Source organism: Lissotriton vulgaris, chromosome 5, assembly GCF_964263255.1.
Source record: "Lissotriton vulgaris chromosome 5, aLisVul1.2, whole genome shotgun sequence".
NCBI classification, from domain to species: domain Eukaryota; kingdom Metazoa; phylum Chordata; class Amphibia; order Caudata; family Salamandridae; genus Lissotriton; species Lissotriton vulgaris.
The window spans coordinates 1,618,620,883-1,618,638,397 of record NC_141693.1 but is presented as its reverse complement, the minus strand read 5'-3'; positions in this window follow the sequence as shown (position 1 = coordinate 1,618,638,397).

Below are 17,515 nucleotides of genomic sequence, written 5' to 3'. Positions count from 1 at the left end.
CATTGATTCTCTAGGACTAGAAACTGGTTATAGTGAATGAGCCCAGTGGCGGCACTATGATGAGCTCTAGTGTCTTAGCATATAGCAGAGTGCCTGTTTTTCTGTGCCTCCAATGTGAAAGTTTAGGAATGCACTGTGTTTATTAAATACAGTGCATTTCTGTCCTTTGCCCCTGCCCTGGTGCACAATTTGCAGCCTAGCGCCAATGTAGGCACGTTGTACTATTGTGCAAGGCTGTCTCCATTGCAGACAGGATTGCTATTGTGCAGCAAGGGGTACCTTCCTACACAACAACAATCTCAAGAGGTGTTTTACTCTTTCTTTGTATGCTGTAAAATGCAGCACACATGGAAAGAGGAACAAACAAGGAGAAATAACAATATTTCTCCTCTTTACGCCTGCTCTGGAGAGGTGTATGTTTCTTGCATTGATCCAGGTTTACATGATTAAGTAAATCTGGGGCAGCATCAAAATCCATGGGTATCGCATGGGAAAACCAACTGCAACAGCCATGGAATGCCTCCTTGGTGCAGAGTGAGGCTATGCAGTGACCTGCGTGCGCTACTTCCTCTTACTCCGTATGTATGAGGCCATACACAGCACATGCAGAATGGCTTTGTGATGCCTCATAGATATGATTGAGAGGCTTGCACCACCGGAACATAAAAAATAGTGACACTACGGCGGCGCAAGCCTCTAATAAATAAGCCCCAGGTGCATAAAAACAGGCATTGTGCTCTATGCCAGATGAGCACATCAATTGGGGCCCCAGATTCAGAGAAGAAGAAACAAACGTTGCTCCTCATTTTGCCCGAGCCTAAATATCCACCAAAGTTGACATTAGCCTTCTAACACTTTCCTTCCTGTTAAAGACGCTGGGTCCTGCAACCATGGTTTTATCATACACAAGATAGGGCCCCCACACACCATGATATATTCGTATAAGAAAGGGGGTGTACATGTTTAATGTGCATCCCTTTTTCACAAAATAGTAACACAAAATGATTGTTCACATTCATGTTATGTTCAATGCTTACCAGTTCAAACCAGAGTGAAGGGAGGGAGAAGGTTATTGTAGAATCACTACACTTGCAGCACTCAGGAACATCCAGGGAGACACCGGAAGATTTCAGACTTGTATTCTGAACTTGTGGTTGAAGAATGGCTGTGAAGATCTGTTTGTCTTGCAACCTAGTCGCCGCCCAGTCTGTTATTTTCATCAGTTTGCATCCATTTGAATTAGATCGTTTTTGACCAGCCTCTTCAGTTTACCTCGTTTGCCCTTTCATTTATGTAAAAATGACTTGTCTAACTACCAAAAAATACAATAGGAATGGAATCAGATATCACAATTTCCGACATCTTTTAATAGCAGAAAAGAAAAACAACAACTATATATCTTTATAAGACAGTATTAATAAATGTTCTGCCACTCAGATTCACTTCCCTTCTCCCACCGCTCCTTGCTGCCAACGGAGAAGCCCTACTTTAATATCCTTGCAATCCGTTTGGAATGCCCCAAGGAAATAGTGAAATCCCAGGCATGATAGAGTTGGGATCTGGGGACAGTATTTCTTTTTTTTAAGTTTGAGTTTATTAGGAACAGCAAAAAACCGCAATTCAATAATTAGTATAAGTCATAATTACAAAAAAATCAAACAGGAGCAGTGAGCATAAAATAAAATACATGGAGGAAAAATTGGTTAAAAACATATATAGGAAGACAGATTCTACACAGTAAGAAACTGTGTAAATACACAAAGAATATGGGGGAACGGGGAAACGGGAAACAATATACAACTGTACTTTATAAACTTAGAAAAATAACGGTAAAAAAATGTAGACATGGAAAGAAAGAAAAAGTAAACATTGTATATTTCATATACCTTATGACTACAACAACTAAAGAGTGACTAACTGTGTATTTTAAAACACAAAATACACTCTAAAGTAAATGTGAAGATTAGTGAAAAAATCTGAACAAAATCTGAAAAAGGGGAGAGACACAAACCTATAAGTAAAAGGAAGAACTCTATTTGTAAAAAGAACACTCACTCACCCTAGTGGTGGCATGCTTCATCATGGGGTTCCCACGAGGGAGACCGAATGTCCCCCCCGTGTGCTTCGACGCCTGCGATTGCAGGGGAGCAGGTTCTTTGTGAAACAGTCAATGTGTGTTCAGTGAAGTGCGTGCTAATGTTAAAAGATCCCAGCAGTACCCTTAAATGACTTTTATTCACGGGTTAGCTGGTCACATTAAAAACAGGTGAGGACCATCTGGTGATTTTATTGGAAACCACTGTGTCCTAGAAAAAGGTCGACATGTTTCTGCTGTTAGTTGCCAATTTCAGCTCAGCTTTCATCAGGACCATGGAGTGAAATCCACGGGCGGTCCGTGCTCGCTAAGGCACGTTCAACCCAGAGGATATAAATGTGAAAAACAAATATACAATTTTTTTGTGTATTTTAAGAAAAAACTTATTCAGAAGTTTTTCATACAGACTCACGGATTTGTACCGTTTCTTCAAGCTCCTGGAAATTCACCAGGGGTAAATTCTGTAAAGAGATGACATAAAAACAATGTAAACAATCATGTCCATGTTTTACATTCATACACTCTGCCTTTTATATTCATCAGAAGTGAGTTGCTCTATTGTTTTGTCTCTCCATATTATTCTTTTATTTTTAAGAAAATACTCGCTATGTTTTGAGCGAATTTTTGGTTGTTAGTTATAACTCACAAGTTTGTCATTATTTATGAAGACTAATCTGTTAGTCTGACTTTGCGCCGAATTGGCAAATTGTAATAAGCAGTCTTACCACACACCTAACAAATTCATAATAAATTCATGTCATAATCGGTGCTTTCCAAATCAGAAAATCACCATTTCTAACATAACTTCTTTAAAACTCACTTTCTCCCACATATTTAACATTCCCATTGTACAGAGGTTCATGAAGAACCATCCACATCTCACGCTTTCTCTCATGCTCCACTCTCAATCTTGGATGCAGATTTGACAATCTAATTTATTCTACTTTTGTCTGTTCTCTTATCTTTCTCTCATTTGTCTAGTCTCGCACAATCTTTAATCTCCTCTCATTGCATTCTTAAGTAATTCATGCTCTTCTTTACTTAAACCACACACGTACCCCCATTTAGTATTTTTAACTCATTGCTTAATTTGTGCAAATGTCTAAAGAAATTAACCATACTACAGACTTTTTTAATAACTCATTCTTTTTTATAAAATTATCTTTATATTTGTAAGTAACTTGTTCAATTTGATACAAACATTCTCGACGCAGCCATCACTCATTTCACATTTAATTCATAATATAGAGCAAAACAATTCCTCATGCTGTTAATCCATCTACAGGACATCCTATTGCAAATTCCACCTATTGTTATACATCATTGCTGTTCAACTCGGCCTCTCAGATGGGCTGGTACACACTCCGACCCTGTGGGTGTTCCACTTCTCCGAAATCTGGTCCCACTTCCTAGCTCAATCTCTGCTACTGTATACTGCCTTCTCTGTGATCATGCATGAGTCCATGTCTTTGCCCCATTCTCGGGGTGATGGTGTGGCTTGGTCCCTCCAGTATATTATGTTGTGCTATTATCATTCCATGTGTAACCCATATTTTGTCTTTCCGGCTCAGATCAGTCCCTTCCCAGTTATTGAGGAGACACTGTTTTGGCTCTAATTCTAAGTCTCCCCTGCAGACTCTGGCAATTGTGCTCACCACTTCTCTCCAATATTGCCAAATCATTGGACATTCCCATCATAAATGATAGAATGGACCTTCCTGTCCACATGATCGCAGGCAATATATAGTGGTTTCTCTACCTATTTTGACCATGGTAGCCCTAGGGAGGAAGGCTTTGTGGAGGAATTTAGGTTGAATGAGACTTAGTTTTACAGAAATGGCTACTTCCCTAGGAGATCCCAGGGCCTACTTTCAGTCCTTGTCATCCAGATCACCTAAATCACTGTGTCAGTGGCCATGGAACTCCGCAGGGGGTCAGAGGAGTTATGTATTAGCATTTGATAAGTCAGGGAGATTGCCTTACATTCCATAAAGTCTGTAAGAAGCCTGTCTTCTAGCGGTGAGGCTTCCGGGAGACTACTTCCACGGGGGGTGGCTGCCATTAGGGCATGTTTGACTTGCAGGTACCTAAAGGTTTCAGTTGGGGCCAGACAAATGGAACCATACTCCCTTTCTCCACAAGTATCCCACTGTTGGGATACCAAGAAGGTCCCACTTGTTGAATCATGTGCACGTGTGAAGCCTTCCTAGCTTAATTAATTACCACCAGCTGTGCTGCCCAATATTATCTTTCAATACACAGCAGTACTATTCCACCATCAAACCAACCTGTAAAAGCCTCTGAATGGCTATTCCTCGGGGCTTCCTTTCCCATAATAGATCCCGTACCTCACTCTCAACAGCCCGGAAATTAGGGATTATAAATGGGGTGTTTTGTAGGACGTATAAAAAACGAGGCAGCGCCATCATTTTGTAAAGAGCTGCGCGTCCCAGTAAAAATAGTACCAATTTCCTCCAATGCTGTATATTGCTGTAGATATGATTCAGTGGGGCCTCTATGTTTTAAATATAGAACAGATCTGGATCTGCCGTTACAAGTATTCCAAGGTAACGGAAGCCCTCGACTACTACTGTTGGCTCACAGCTTGCCTGTAGGACCGGAATTGGGCCACAAAGTACATAGATTGAGGATTTGGACTGTTGGTGGAGTTGCCAGATTGCTTGCCCAGGATTGCAAGAATAATCATGTTTCTGGCTAGGTAGTGGCGTAGTGGGGCAACATATAGCAGGTCGTCATCAGCGAATAGTGAAATACTATCTTCCCATTTTTCTGTCCAATAAAGACCTCTTATCAGCTGGTCTCTCCTGATCCTGAGCAAGAACCAACGCAATAAAAAATGGCAACAGGGGACGACCCTGACACATTCCTCACTGCTGCGAAAAAGCGACAAAGACCTGCCCGTTCACTTCAACCTGAACGGGGGAGCTCATGTACAGGAGCCGGAACCATGCCCGGAATTTGGGGCCAAACCCCATTGTCTCCAGGATTGTAAAAAAAATATGGGTATTCCACCAAGTTGAACACCAGACACACGTCCAGAGACTTCACTACTGCATCATCTTATATGGTATCTTTCCTGCTCATTACCCCATGGAGGTGACGCAGATTGAGGGCTGTATTTTCCCGGCATAAACCTGATTGGTCCGGGTGTATCAAGTAAGAGACGTGATGCACAAGTCTGGAGGCGAGAAGCTTAGCCAGTATTTTAATTTCAGCACTGAGGAGTAAAATAGGGCGGGATGAGGCGCTTTGATCTGCCAGCTTACCAGGTTTATGGCTAACTCCTATCAAAGCCAGGCGTTGGTCTACTGGCAGCTCCCCTACCCTTACACTCTCTGAATACATTTGAAGAAAATGTGGTGTCACTTTGGGAGCCATTGCCTTGTAAAATTCGATCTGGAGGCCACTTGATCCCATTACCTTCCCTGATTGAATACAGTGGATGGCTGACGTTATTTCCTCATTTGTGAGATCACTCTCCATGCTTGACGAGTCTTCAGGGGTAAGGACCAGAAGCGTAAGGTCTGCCAGGATGGCTATTCCCACGCCGTGCATCAAAGGTATCTCATTTATTCCTGCCTTCCCATGTTGAACTTCACGCAAGTCCAAACCCGTCAATGGATTCCAGGAAATCCTCTCAAATTGCTTCATCTGGGTAACTATCAGCTTCGCTTTTCTTCTGCCACACATCAAACCAATCACTGCTGTATTTGCAAAGCTCCAATATCTTCTCTATGTTCTTTGTCTGCCAGCACATTTCACTTTGCTTCATATGATTTCTAAGCTCCTGGATGTAAACTTATGACAAAGGGAGAGATTAAACCATTTTAACCAACTTGCTCACGGGCTTTGGCTCCACTGTGCTTTTTGAAAATCTGCATAAAGCTCTCATGAGAAGCATGCCCCAACTCTATAGGATCTTGTGAAGTCCCTTAGAACCTTTGCACAATTAATATCTCTCTCAGACACCTACTCTTCAAAATGCCTAATTATATAGTTGTATTTATTATCTAACTAATCAGAAGGGGCACTTTTAGGTGGAGCCCTTGCTTGTTTCTTCAGTCAGCCAAGCAACAGCATCCTTACCTTCGTACCTTAAATAACAGGAACCACAATCTCATCTCAAACAGCAAATTTAAATCAGTCTCCAGCCTTGCTGCTGTTTGAAACAACTCTCAGGCTGCTCTTGCAATTTTCGAAAATGTATAATAAAAATATAAGGATCAGCTCTCAATCAGGGCACAGGCCCGTAAATGCCTTAAGGGAAAGTTTGCAACTGTTTCTTATTTCTGAATCTTCTATGTTCCATATTTCATTTGGGCAGATTTACAACCCCCCTGTTCCGTCAGTATGTCACGAGGTGCATTTCACTTCTCCATTTACAAGGGGAGGATAAGCCACCCTGCGTGACTTTTCCTCACCTTGTAAATATGGCCCTTTCACACGCAGTACTTTGGGTGGGCAGTGCATTCCATTGGTGTTGTTGTGGGTGTTCCCAAGCAACACCCATGGAGCAAGATACATTTGCAGATTTACGAGCAATCGTAAATCTGGAAACGCATGTCACAATGCGATGCCTCTCCAGGGGAGGCATAGCGAGGTGCAGCGAGGAGAAATATTTTCATTTCTCCTCGTTTTGTCCTCTTTCAAAGCGTGCTGCATTCTACAGCATGCATTGAATGAGGAAAATGCCTGTAGTCATTGTTTTAATGCAGGAAGGTACTGCTTCTTGTACAAAAACAATCTCCCCATGACGCAGGCATCCTTGCACTATGGCACATGGCTGCAGTTTGTGTGCCAGCACAGGAGAGTACGGGAATGCGACATTATTGTAAATATGTCGCATTTTTGTGCTTCAGAAGTGCTGCAGCGTGGTGCAGCCAATGGGCTTGTATTGCTACGCTGCAGCACTTCCTTGTAGATCTGCCCCTTTGTAGTTTGTGTTTAGTCCCTGCATTCTCTTGTTTTTCAAATATATCTTTAATGTGAGCTCTTCAGGTCCCTAAACTCAATTCCTTTATAATATCATGGGTTAAATCCATGTTGCACTTTCTCCTCACATTTTTCATTTTACTGATATCGACCTTACACTCATCCAATAATTGTTCATGTGCTTCACTTGCACATCTAGCTTCTTCTTCTATGATTAAATATCACAATTCATTCATAGTGTATATCTATCCACTCTAATCAATTTTCCCTTGTAAAATTTCAGAATATTCATTTTTTAAAAGAACAACATCCATAGTTATCTCCATAGGAATGTCATTGTTATCACTGTAGTAACTGGTGGATCACTCACCAAACAATAAAAATCCAATGTAGGAAACTGGAGATGTGAATTGTTAAATAATAAGCACTGTCTAGTGCCTGAAAGTCAAAAGCACCACTTTGGGCAATCTGGTTGGGCCTGTTAAGTTTTTACATTCTGACCTTGTTTTTTGGAGTTTTGTCTATCAACATTGAACAAGGCACCTCGTTAGGCAGGCTTTGGGTTTGACAATGGCAGCATGGCTTAGCGCAATGCCTAAGTCAACTCAAGGAAATCTCATCAATGAATAAAAGCTCTGGAGCTTCAGTGGGGCAAAACCTGAATCTCAGGTTGAATTGTGGTTCAACGTTGCCAGCTTGACACTCAATGACGTTTCGGTCAAATTATGGGGTTTTTGAACAAAAATTATCCAAATCCTATTAAACTTCTGGATCTTCTTCCAAACGTCCTTTTGGGGTTACAATACATCCAAAACACCAATGTAAGATTTCAGAAGGTCTGAGTTGCTCCTTGGGATGTTGGGACTATATATCCCACAATGCACATAGCCAAGTCCTTTAAAGTCCAGCTGAAGGTGTACCATTGATTTGTTCTTGCTGGAGATGATGCAGGTGAAGCTAATTTAACCTATTGCTTTCAAGGTTTCAGCTCCTTCAGTTTTTCAAGGCAAGGCAAAGACGTTCTGCCTGTGGTTCCAGAGTGTGCAGCAGGTACAATCATTCAGAGTGTAATCCTCTTAGTGCAGCCAAGGTTCCAGAAGGCCTTAATATACTTGTAGTTTCAGACAGTAATCTGAGTTGCTATGCAGCCATCTGAGTTGCTATGCAGCTCTCCTGTATTGATCCAGTGGTCTTGGGAGACAAGCATGGAGGCACCCCTGGCCAGAATTATGACAAATTCCTCAAAATTGTGACATATTGTTGCCCCTAAAGGCACTGTCCTTTTACAATCCTAAATGTAGAAACTCTCTCCTAGAGGTTAAGATGTAGCATAGCCAACCCACTTGCATGGCTAGGTTTCCTTAACACTCCCCTTCCAGCCCCTTTACTAATTAAATAACTGAGGCTCCTGTCTGTCGAGAGGTGCAGGATTTGGGGGTGAGCCTGTTTCCTGTCCTAACTGTCATTCCCTCTTTGAAGACCTGTTTGGCTCTTCTACCCCCATTCTGGCTATTGCTCTGCAGAACTCATCTCCCCAGATGCCCTTTGCCTCTATGCAGGCCTCTTCACACCTCTTCAGACTAAGCCTGCCAAATCTCACCAATCTGGAAAGGCTGCTGGTAGGCTGGATTTTGGTTCATCAGAAAAGCAAGCTCTATAACTTCTTTTCTGTGATACTTACACTAAATATAACCTTGGGAAGTTGTAGGGTTTAGTCTAACTATCATTGTAATACTTTGAAGTAGATGTTTCATTACATCAGGCAGGCAAGTCAGTGGCTACGGCCAATAGGCACCGGGCCGCCATTTCTTTCATGGCACGGGCCCATGGCATACAGGATACCTCGGCGTCATTCTTGGTGCAGAAGGCGCTGCGTGGGTGGCAACGCCGTGAGGGTTGCAGAGTGGATGAAAGACACCCGATAGGCCTTGAAAGGCTGGCCTTGTTACTGTCCGTACTCCCTGCGACATGTTCATCTCAATCAGAGACAGTGCTATTCCGGGCCGCTTTTGCATTAGCATTCCATGGGGCTATGCGGGTAAGCGAGCTGGTAGCGAGGAACAAGCAGAATACGGGGGGAGGTCTGTGCCGTGAGCACATTCAAATTAAGGGGGAGACAATGGTAGTCTCATTTGCCAGGTCCAAGACCGATCAGAAAGCGTTCGGGGACAGTATAGTGGTTCAGCGGATTCCGGGATCTCCCATGTGCCCGGTAGCATGCGTTGAGGAGTATTTGGCGCAGAGGGCGGCATCATGGGGGGGAAGCTTGCTGAGGCACGCCGACGCCACCCCACTGACTAGGTTTCAGTTCCAGCGGGTGTTAACGATGGCGATCGCAGCGGCGGGCTTGAACCCGTGCGAGTTTGGGACCCATTCCTTCCGGATAGGGGCTGCTACAGAGGCTACAGCCAGGGGTCTGAGTGTGGAAAAAGGGAAACAGTTGGAGCGTTGGTCCTCGAATTGTTATAAAAGGTATGTGCGGTTGCACATGTTGTGAAGCCTATGTCTTGCACTCACGCTTCTTGTTTTTGTTTGGTTTACAGTGTCGCGAGCTTACGAGGCGGGGCGGACTGTGCAGTCGACCCGACACCTGGGAACCAGCGGTCAAAGATCACCGGCTGAGGAAAGAGTGGTGTGGGTCGTGGGCCGCTCATACGTGAGGCGTGCCGCAGACGTATTCAAAGCAGGTGACATGATTCACATGGCTGGGGAATATGGGTACAGGTGACCTTCTACGGAAGGGGCGGGCTCTGTATTGACCAGTTTCAAAGTTTTATGGAGGGTTTGTTAGGGCGGACAAGGTCACCGCCAGCTGTAATCATAGTGCATCTTGGGGGCAATGATTTGGTGACCACTGGTAGACGGGTACTTCTCGAGTCGATACTATCCACGGTGAGTTGGTTGGCGAGAAGGGTTCCAGGGTGCACGATTGCATGGTCCCATATGATTCCACGAAAGGTGTGGCGGGGGCTATTTCTGTGGCTGCTGTAAATCATTCAGTGAAGAAGGTGAATAACAAACTTGGTAGATTGTTCCGTACAAGTACATTGCATTCTATTCCGCATGGGTGTATCAGGGGGGACCATATGTATCTGGAGGATGGAGTTCATTTGTCCTGGGTGGGGAATTCTTTACTCATAGGAGACTTCGTAGCTTGGTTAAAGAGTTTGCAGCCATGACCTTTAAGTAGGAGTTTTTGTGGGGGGTCCGGATAGCCGGTCAACTATCCGGCCTGTGGCGGTAAGGTCATGATCGGTGAGCAGGAATTAGAAGATCCCTAGAGGTAGGGCATCACCCATTATGGATGGGAGCGCCCGGGGGGAGGCGGCCATTGGCCCCTCAAACGGGGTGGGGGTCCCCTCTAAGGATGGGGACGCCAAAAGGGAAGGCGGCCATAGGCCCCTCCCTGGGGAGGAGGGGCTAGGGCCCCTCCTTGGAATTTCCCGGGGCCAGGACATCTGCGACGGCAGATGTGGTAAGTTGTGTGGGGTGGGAGGGGGGTCTACGCTACCTTCGAGACACCTCACACGAGTCCTCGGACGACCACTAAAGATGGCGTCGAGTTAACAGGGGGCCCCTGCTAAGACAAGGGAAATTGGAAGTTGGCACAGAGGTACAGTCCACTGTGCGACCGCTTGGAACCTCCCTAAAGTTACAGGCCATTTCCCATGTGCAAATTGCTCGGTCTGTCACCTGACTACTCCATCTAAAACCCTGGATCTGGAACCAGGAAGAACTTGGCACCAGAAAGCACATACCAACTGCAATTCCATCAATGTTGTCTACCTTGTCACTTGCCCCTGCTCCCTCCGCTATGTTGGCATGACCACGAGAAAAGTGAAGCAGAGGGTATGTGAACATAGAAGCAATATCAGGTGCAAGAAAGCTACGACCAAAATGAGCGATCATTTTCTACGCAATAATCACACTACAAACGATCTCAGATGGACTGTGATTGAACAAATCATCGGAGGTTCGAACATCCCAGACAGACTGTTTGAAAAAGAACACAGATGGGTATATCGCTTGGGAACCCATACTACTGGTCTCAATGACGATATTCCCTGGGCCTCTGTTCTAAAATAACTTTATTTTGAATCTGACATTTGTAAACCGACCTTCTTTACACATGCGCACTACCAACCTACCGACCCGTAAATGGGTACGATTCCTTTAAGCAGGTTCACGCTCTACTCCATCCATTATGACGCATGCGTATCACACACCCCTTCCGGACCCGGAAGCTCAACTCAGCCTCCCTCTCTCTATAAATAGTCTCACACTCCTCCAGCCTGGATCGGCGAGACCCGGTTCCGAGGGCTGAGCAGGTGTATCAGCGGGAGACTGGCGTAGTGGGCGTGAGTGCATCTGCGACCGCTACAGACCTTACGAGATAAGTACTCTTTTCAGCCAACTGATTGTTTTCGTCCCTTGTTCCCTTTTTGTTCCCTTTTTCCTTTACAGGATGTGCCAAAAAGCGCTGCCTCCCCCCTCCCGAGGTCTATGGGGTGTAATACCACCCCCTGTGAAGTGAGATTTTTCTCTTTTCACCCTTGAAACTCTTGGTTGAATGATCACTGGCCCTTGGCCCATTGATCGCTCGAGTGACAGAGATGTGTATGAATGCCCATCACATCGCAATTCCCCCATCTCTCACTCTCACAACTGGTCAAGCTCACGCGCACTGTTGACAATCCAAATAGTACACTAGTGAGCCTGTTCAGTCACGACTAAAAGTCTAATGTTATACGTTCCTGTCTAGACCACAGGCAGAGCCACGCACCTCTGCTAATTTGTACGAGATGTGCACCCCCAAGCACCTTGAGCACTAGTCACAGGCTTTACCATATGAGCCTTATTGACAAATGATTTTAACCCTTTTTTGTTTGTCTTTGTGTATGTCTGTTTGTACCTTTTATCTTCACAGGTTTTAATTTTGGTCTCCATATTTTTGGAAACCTGAGGTTGTGTGCTTCCCGCCCTCCGGCCGGTGGAGCCCCCCTCTTTTTACTTCACAGACACGAATTTTTCACTTTCAAGGCCTACGGTCGGGTGGGCCTTAGCGTGCTCATACCGCCGGGGTTTACACTCTAGGTCCTGACGAATGCCTGGTTAACTATACCGCTTGGGCAGAAACATGTTGACCAACCACACTTTCACTTAAATGTTATCGGTACAAGACCATCCAATTAGTTGGCCTTGTTTATCAACACATTTTTTACTTTGTCCTTGATGATCAGCTAATAAATAATTTTTTGATACATACAAGACAATTTTAAACCACCACTCTTTACACTTCTCACGTTACTCATCACATAGCCCCTCCATCCTCACAAGACCAGCTCCGCAGTAACTCTGGCGTTGCAGCACACCGGGGTGACATTCGGTCACACCCGGTGGGGCCCGATGATGAAGCAAGTCACCGACCAGGTCGGTAATTAATCCTAAAGCCATCCACTGTGGTTATAAAAAACTAAAAAATAAAATGGGAGCTACTGTCTCATATTCCTCACCCATATAACCTTTGCTAAAAAAGCAATCCATTACTCCATTAAAATGCCACTTTCCAATATGGAATGCTAATACTACCCATTCAAGGCAACACTTACCTCACCAATATAACCTTTGCCTGACAGGCAATCCCCTGCTCAAAATACCTCTTTCAAATGTAGGCTTACAATCCTACCCACTCAAGGTAACACAGTTCAAAACACAATGCACCTTCATCCTACCCAGGATGGCCGACTTCAATGCACCGACTCCAAACTAAACCCTTCTAAACATGGTTCAGCAATACTCCCATATCTCCCACTTAACCATTTTACTCATCACCAAATTCAAGTCTACATTGGCCCCTTGATCCTCAGGTAAGAAAATAATGTAATTCTGTATCCGTATTCAAACCTTGTGAAACAGATCTACACTTACTGATCCATCTGCCTTCTGCCTGTCTTATCTTCAGTTCCCAATCCCCTCCTCTGATATTAGGGATCACCCTTTGTATTCTGTGAAACCTGAACGCTTTGTGTGTGATGTGCTGTGCCTCAATGTGTGAATACAGTGGTGATCTAATAACTTGATTGATAATTGCACGTCTATGCTCCTGTATCCTAAGTTTCAATTTCCTTTTTGTACTACCAATGTACACTCGTTTGCATGGCATAAATGACACTTGTACTATTACAATTGATGAATTTGTTGATATAGTAACATTTAGGACTATTGTACATGAAATCTTTAGTTTTGTTCAAACCTAGAACACACAAATTACAGGATCCACAGACAAAAAATCCTTTGGGAGGCGGTGGTAGCCAATTCATATGGACCATACTTACTGGTCTGACATAATTTCTAGATACCATTTCTTTGATGGTAGGACATCTTTTAAAAGTTACCTCTGGTCTATCTCCTACCAGATCAAACAGGACAGGTACACCCTTCAATAAATTCCAATTTTTTTCCTAGTACTTTAATGATCCTATCTTTTTGTGAACAAAAAGTCGTAACAAAGGTTACCCTTTTTTTCTGTTTTCTCCTTTTGTACCAAAGTTGATTTTCTTTTGATTTGAAGTACCCTCTCCTTTGCAAATTACTCATCCTGTACTCTCTATTTTTTAATCTATTCTGAAGGTTATCCAATTCCATTCTGAAGTCACTATCTTAACTACAATTTCATCGTACTCAAATCATTTCCCCATAGGAAATTCCTGTAGTTACTGCTGAAGGATGGAACGTATCACCTTGTAATATGGAATTAGTAGCCGTACTTTTCCTGAACAACTCACCATCTACACATAATTCCACATTCAGGAATTCTATTTTGCTAATGCTATGATTGATGGTAAATCTAACATTAACATCATTCAGATTTAAGTAGTTAAAATATTTCAATAGCTCCATCTGTGTACCTCTCCAAATCATCAAAATATCATCAATGAACCAAGCCCAAAATAGGATGAAATCTGACCATTATGACGCTCCCCTACCCCAGGCGTGCTCCCTCTCAAACCATCCCATAAAAAGGTTGGCGTAAGAGGGAGCAAACCTGGAGCCCAACGCCGTTCCTCTCACTTGATGGTACCATTCATACTCAAAAAGGAAATATTTGTTGTTCAAGATTAATGCACTCATTTTTACCAACATTCTAGAACGATTTTGTAGACTAGCACTACCACTGCTTAGAAAATGATTAAGCGCCTGCTTTCCTCTTTCATTATTGATGCATGTGTCGAGTCCAACTACACCCAATGTGACCAATATCATTTCTTCATCCCATTTAAAATCCTGCAATTTATTTTAAACATCCATAGTGTCACGTATATAAGATGGTAGATTCACCACTAGTGGTTTTAAAAAACCACCTACAAATTCAGATAGATGTTCAGTAGCACTTCCGATACTCAACACTATAGGTCTTCCTGGGAGATCCGATTTAGACGTATGTATTTTAGGTAACGTGTAAAATGGGAGGTCGAATGAATTACATTTAGATATTTATATTCTGCCTCATCAATTAATCCTCCTTCCAAAAGTACAATCTTTCTGAAATACGTTTCCTTCATTGGATTACCAAATATTTTAACGTAACAGTTAGAATAACTCAACTGTCTCCTAATTTCTTTGATGTAATTCGATCTATTCATGACCACGATGTTCGCTCCATTGTCAGCTTCACCTATTACTATTGCACTGTCACTTTTCAGATCTTGCAAGTCTGCTATTTCCTGTTCTTAGAGCTATTCCATCACCTATCCTCCAAGCGATGGAATTCCTCCATAGTCTTTTTGACAAATATATCAATTGCTGTGAACTGGGTTCCCTGAAGGGTAAACTTTGATTTGGTTCTTAGTCCACTAATGCATGTGAAATCAGTTGTTACATCAAGCATAGCTGCTACATCATCAATCCCCAATTCTTCCCCTTCAGTTAATGAGATTAATAAATGTAAATTCTGCGAATCAGAGTTAGTCATATCTGAACTTTTAATATCTGGTCTCATGTACATTGTTTTGTCAATTGTAACAAAGAAACTTTTCAACTTGAAATTTCTTGAAAAATGAAACAAATCAACTTCCAAACTTGTATATTCAGAAACATTTGTGGGACAAAATGATAAACCTTTCTTCAAGACTGATCATTCAAGTACATTCAATTCTCTATATGACAGGTTGGTGACTTCCAATTCTCTAGTTATTCCTTAATCATTCCCTAGTTCCTGATTTTGTTCTGATTTCTCGTTGACATTCTGATATTTCCGGTGTTTCCGCCCCCTTCTAGTTCTGTGGAAACCTATTTCCGACCTCCTTTGATTCTCAAAAATTCCTTGCAAAAAGATGAACTTTTTGCTGGTGTGCCTCCTACTGCTCCTGGTTCAGGTGGCTTGTCAAGAGATAAAATACTAGAGCTACTATAGTTTACTGAACTCAGCTCCCCCTGAGTTACAGGTCCCACTGTTTGCTTAAGTCTGGGAGCATGGTGAAAACCCTTGGCAAAGGTAAAGACCCTCCCCTGATTGTAATCCCTTTCATCCCTTCTCAGTTTGCCAAGTTGTTTATCCTTAATCAGCAGCTGATGCCTGTTAATACCTTCTTTCAAAATACCATAATTTTTCTCTGTCAGTTCGGGTAAATTCATATCTTTGATTTCTTTTTCCAGATCCGCTATCTGGCCTCTCAATTTTTCTACCTTCCTATCTGCATGCTTGATCAATATATTCATCATTGTAAAAGATGAAGCGTACAGATTTTATTCCCATTCCTTTAGATGATCTTCTTTTAAATAATCAAAAGTTGGGAAAATGAGTATTCTCAATCCCCTAGAGATTCTTTTTTGGTCAAGATAATTCTTCAGTGTCATACCATACCACAATTTTGATAATTCTGATGTTCTCAATTTGAGAAATGTCTCTGTGAACTCACATTCGGAGTGTCTTTTCTTACAGTAGAGCTGGCTGATTTACTAAGCTGAAATACTTCTGCAGCCAATTTATCTCTATTGTCATCCATTTCTACACCCCGTGCTAAACCACCCCTATAAGTATAGCTCTATTTCATGTGGTTCACCCTCTTCAACCACTAATAATAGGGCAGGTAAAAAAATTTGGATTGGCCTTCGGATGCATGCTGATTGGTTAAAAATCCAACAAAACGTATTTCCGGTTTTCTGGTAAGGTTCGGGATGCACGTAAGTAATAGCAGCGATAAGAATTTTTAAATGTGACAGGATTTTTGATTGTAATTATGAAGGGTCCAGCGAATCTGTTTTATAATGAACTAGAAAGGAGCAGAATTCTTTTAAGAAATTATTACCGGACTTTGGACGCTGAGGGTACTAAAGAAAATTCATAAGGGCGGACCAGAGAGGGAATGTCCGATACGAAGTTAGAATTAGCTTTTTTGATTGGTAGATCGAAGTGGTAGTACAGCGAGCAATTGTATTGGACTAACAAAGGCTTTGGAGAATGTAATATATCATGGGCAGACCTGAGAGGAAACATCTTGGGCCGAATAAACGTATTGAGGCGATTGGAGGGTTGTGTTTCAATAATTAGCATACATGATAGCTAATTGGGCACAGGGAAATTTAAAACTCAGATTAGTGGGCTCAGGTACTCATTCCAGATTTATCGAGCCAGAAGAGGGATGCCGGGTGATATTTGGTTCAGAAGTACAAGAGTTATGATCAGTTTGAGTGTTAGAAGCTTTGTTTAGAAGACAGGGCTTAGTGGAACTAGTGGGAGAGGTTGATTAATAAATTAGTATATTGTCTGTATTCTGTTTGATTTACAGAAGCAGTAATTTTGGAGAAATATTTAGACTAAAGTGCTTGGTGTGAGATATCAGAAATGACATATAGAAGAGTGGAGCATTGAGGCATTTTGAGATATTAATTTTGAATACAAAGAGAAACTATGATTTTGAGTGGGCTGTGGCAGTGCCGCTTACTGCTGGATACTATTTCTGTTAAAGCCTGCTTGTTAATCACCGGTGTTGTAACTACCGGAGCTGTATTTTTAATTTGACTTTTATTGGGAGCTCGAGTAGTGAACTTTTATTGTACTGAAATACAGCATAATTGCCTGTTCTGGGGGCTCGCTAAGTGTTACTTCGAGGCCTGGTCTCAATTTCCTCCTTCCCGCCCCGGTCCTACGCGGTGATAGCACCATTGCGCGGAGGGCGTTGAAGGGTAGATGCAGATACTTCCGGTTGGCTGGGGGGAAGGTTAGCTCTCTATCGATGTTATCCTGTGTTACCTACTTCTCCACAGAATAAGGATCATGACGAAGATCCTCTAATGTCCCACTTGTTGAGATTGCCTTATGTACTAGGAGATAATGCACCCGTATTGTTGCCACCTGTCCAGCAACCTGTTGTTCAGCCAGCTGGTCTGGTTCTCCCATAGCTGCCTCTTCCCGCATTGCCACCTCCACCTCCTTTGCCACTACCTTCTGTACCTCAGTCCCCTTCG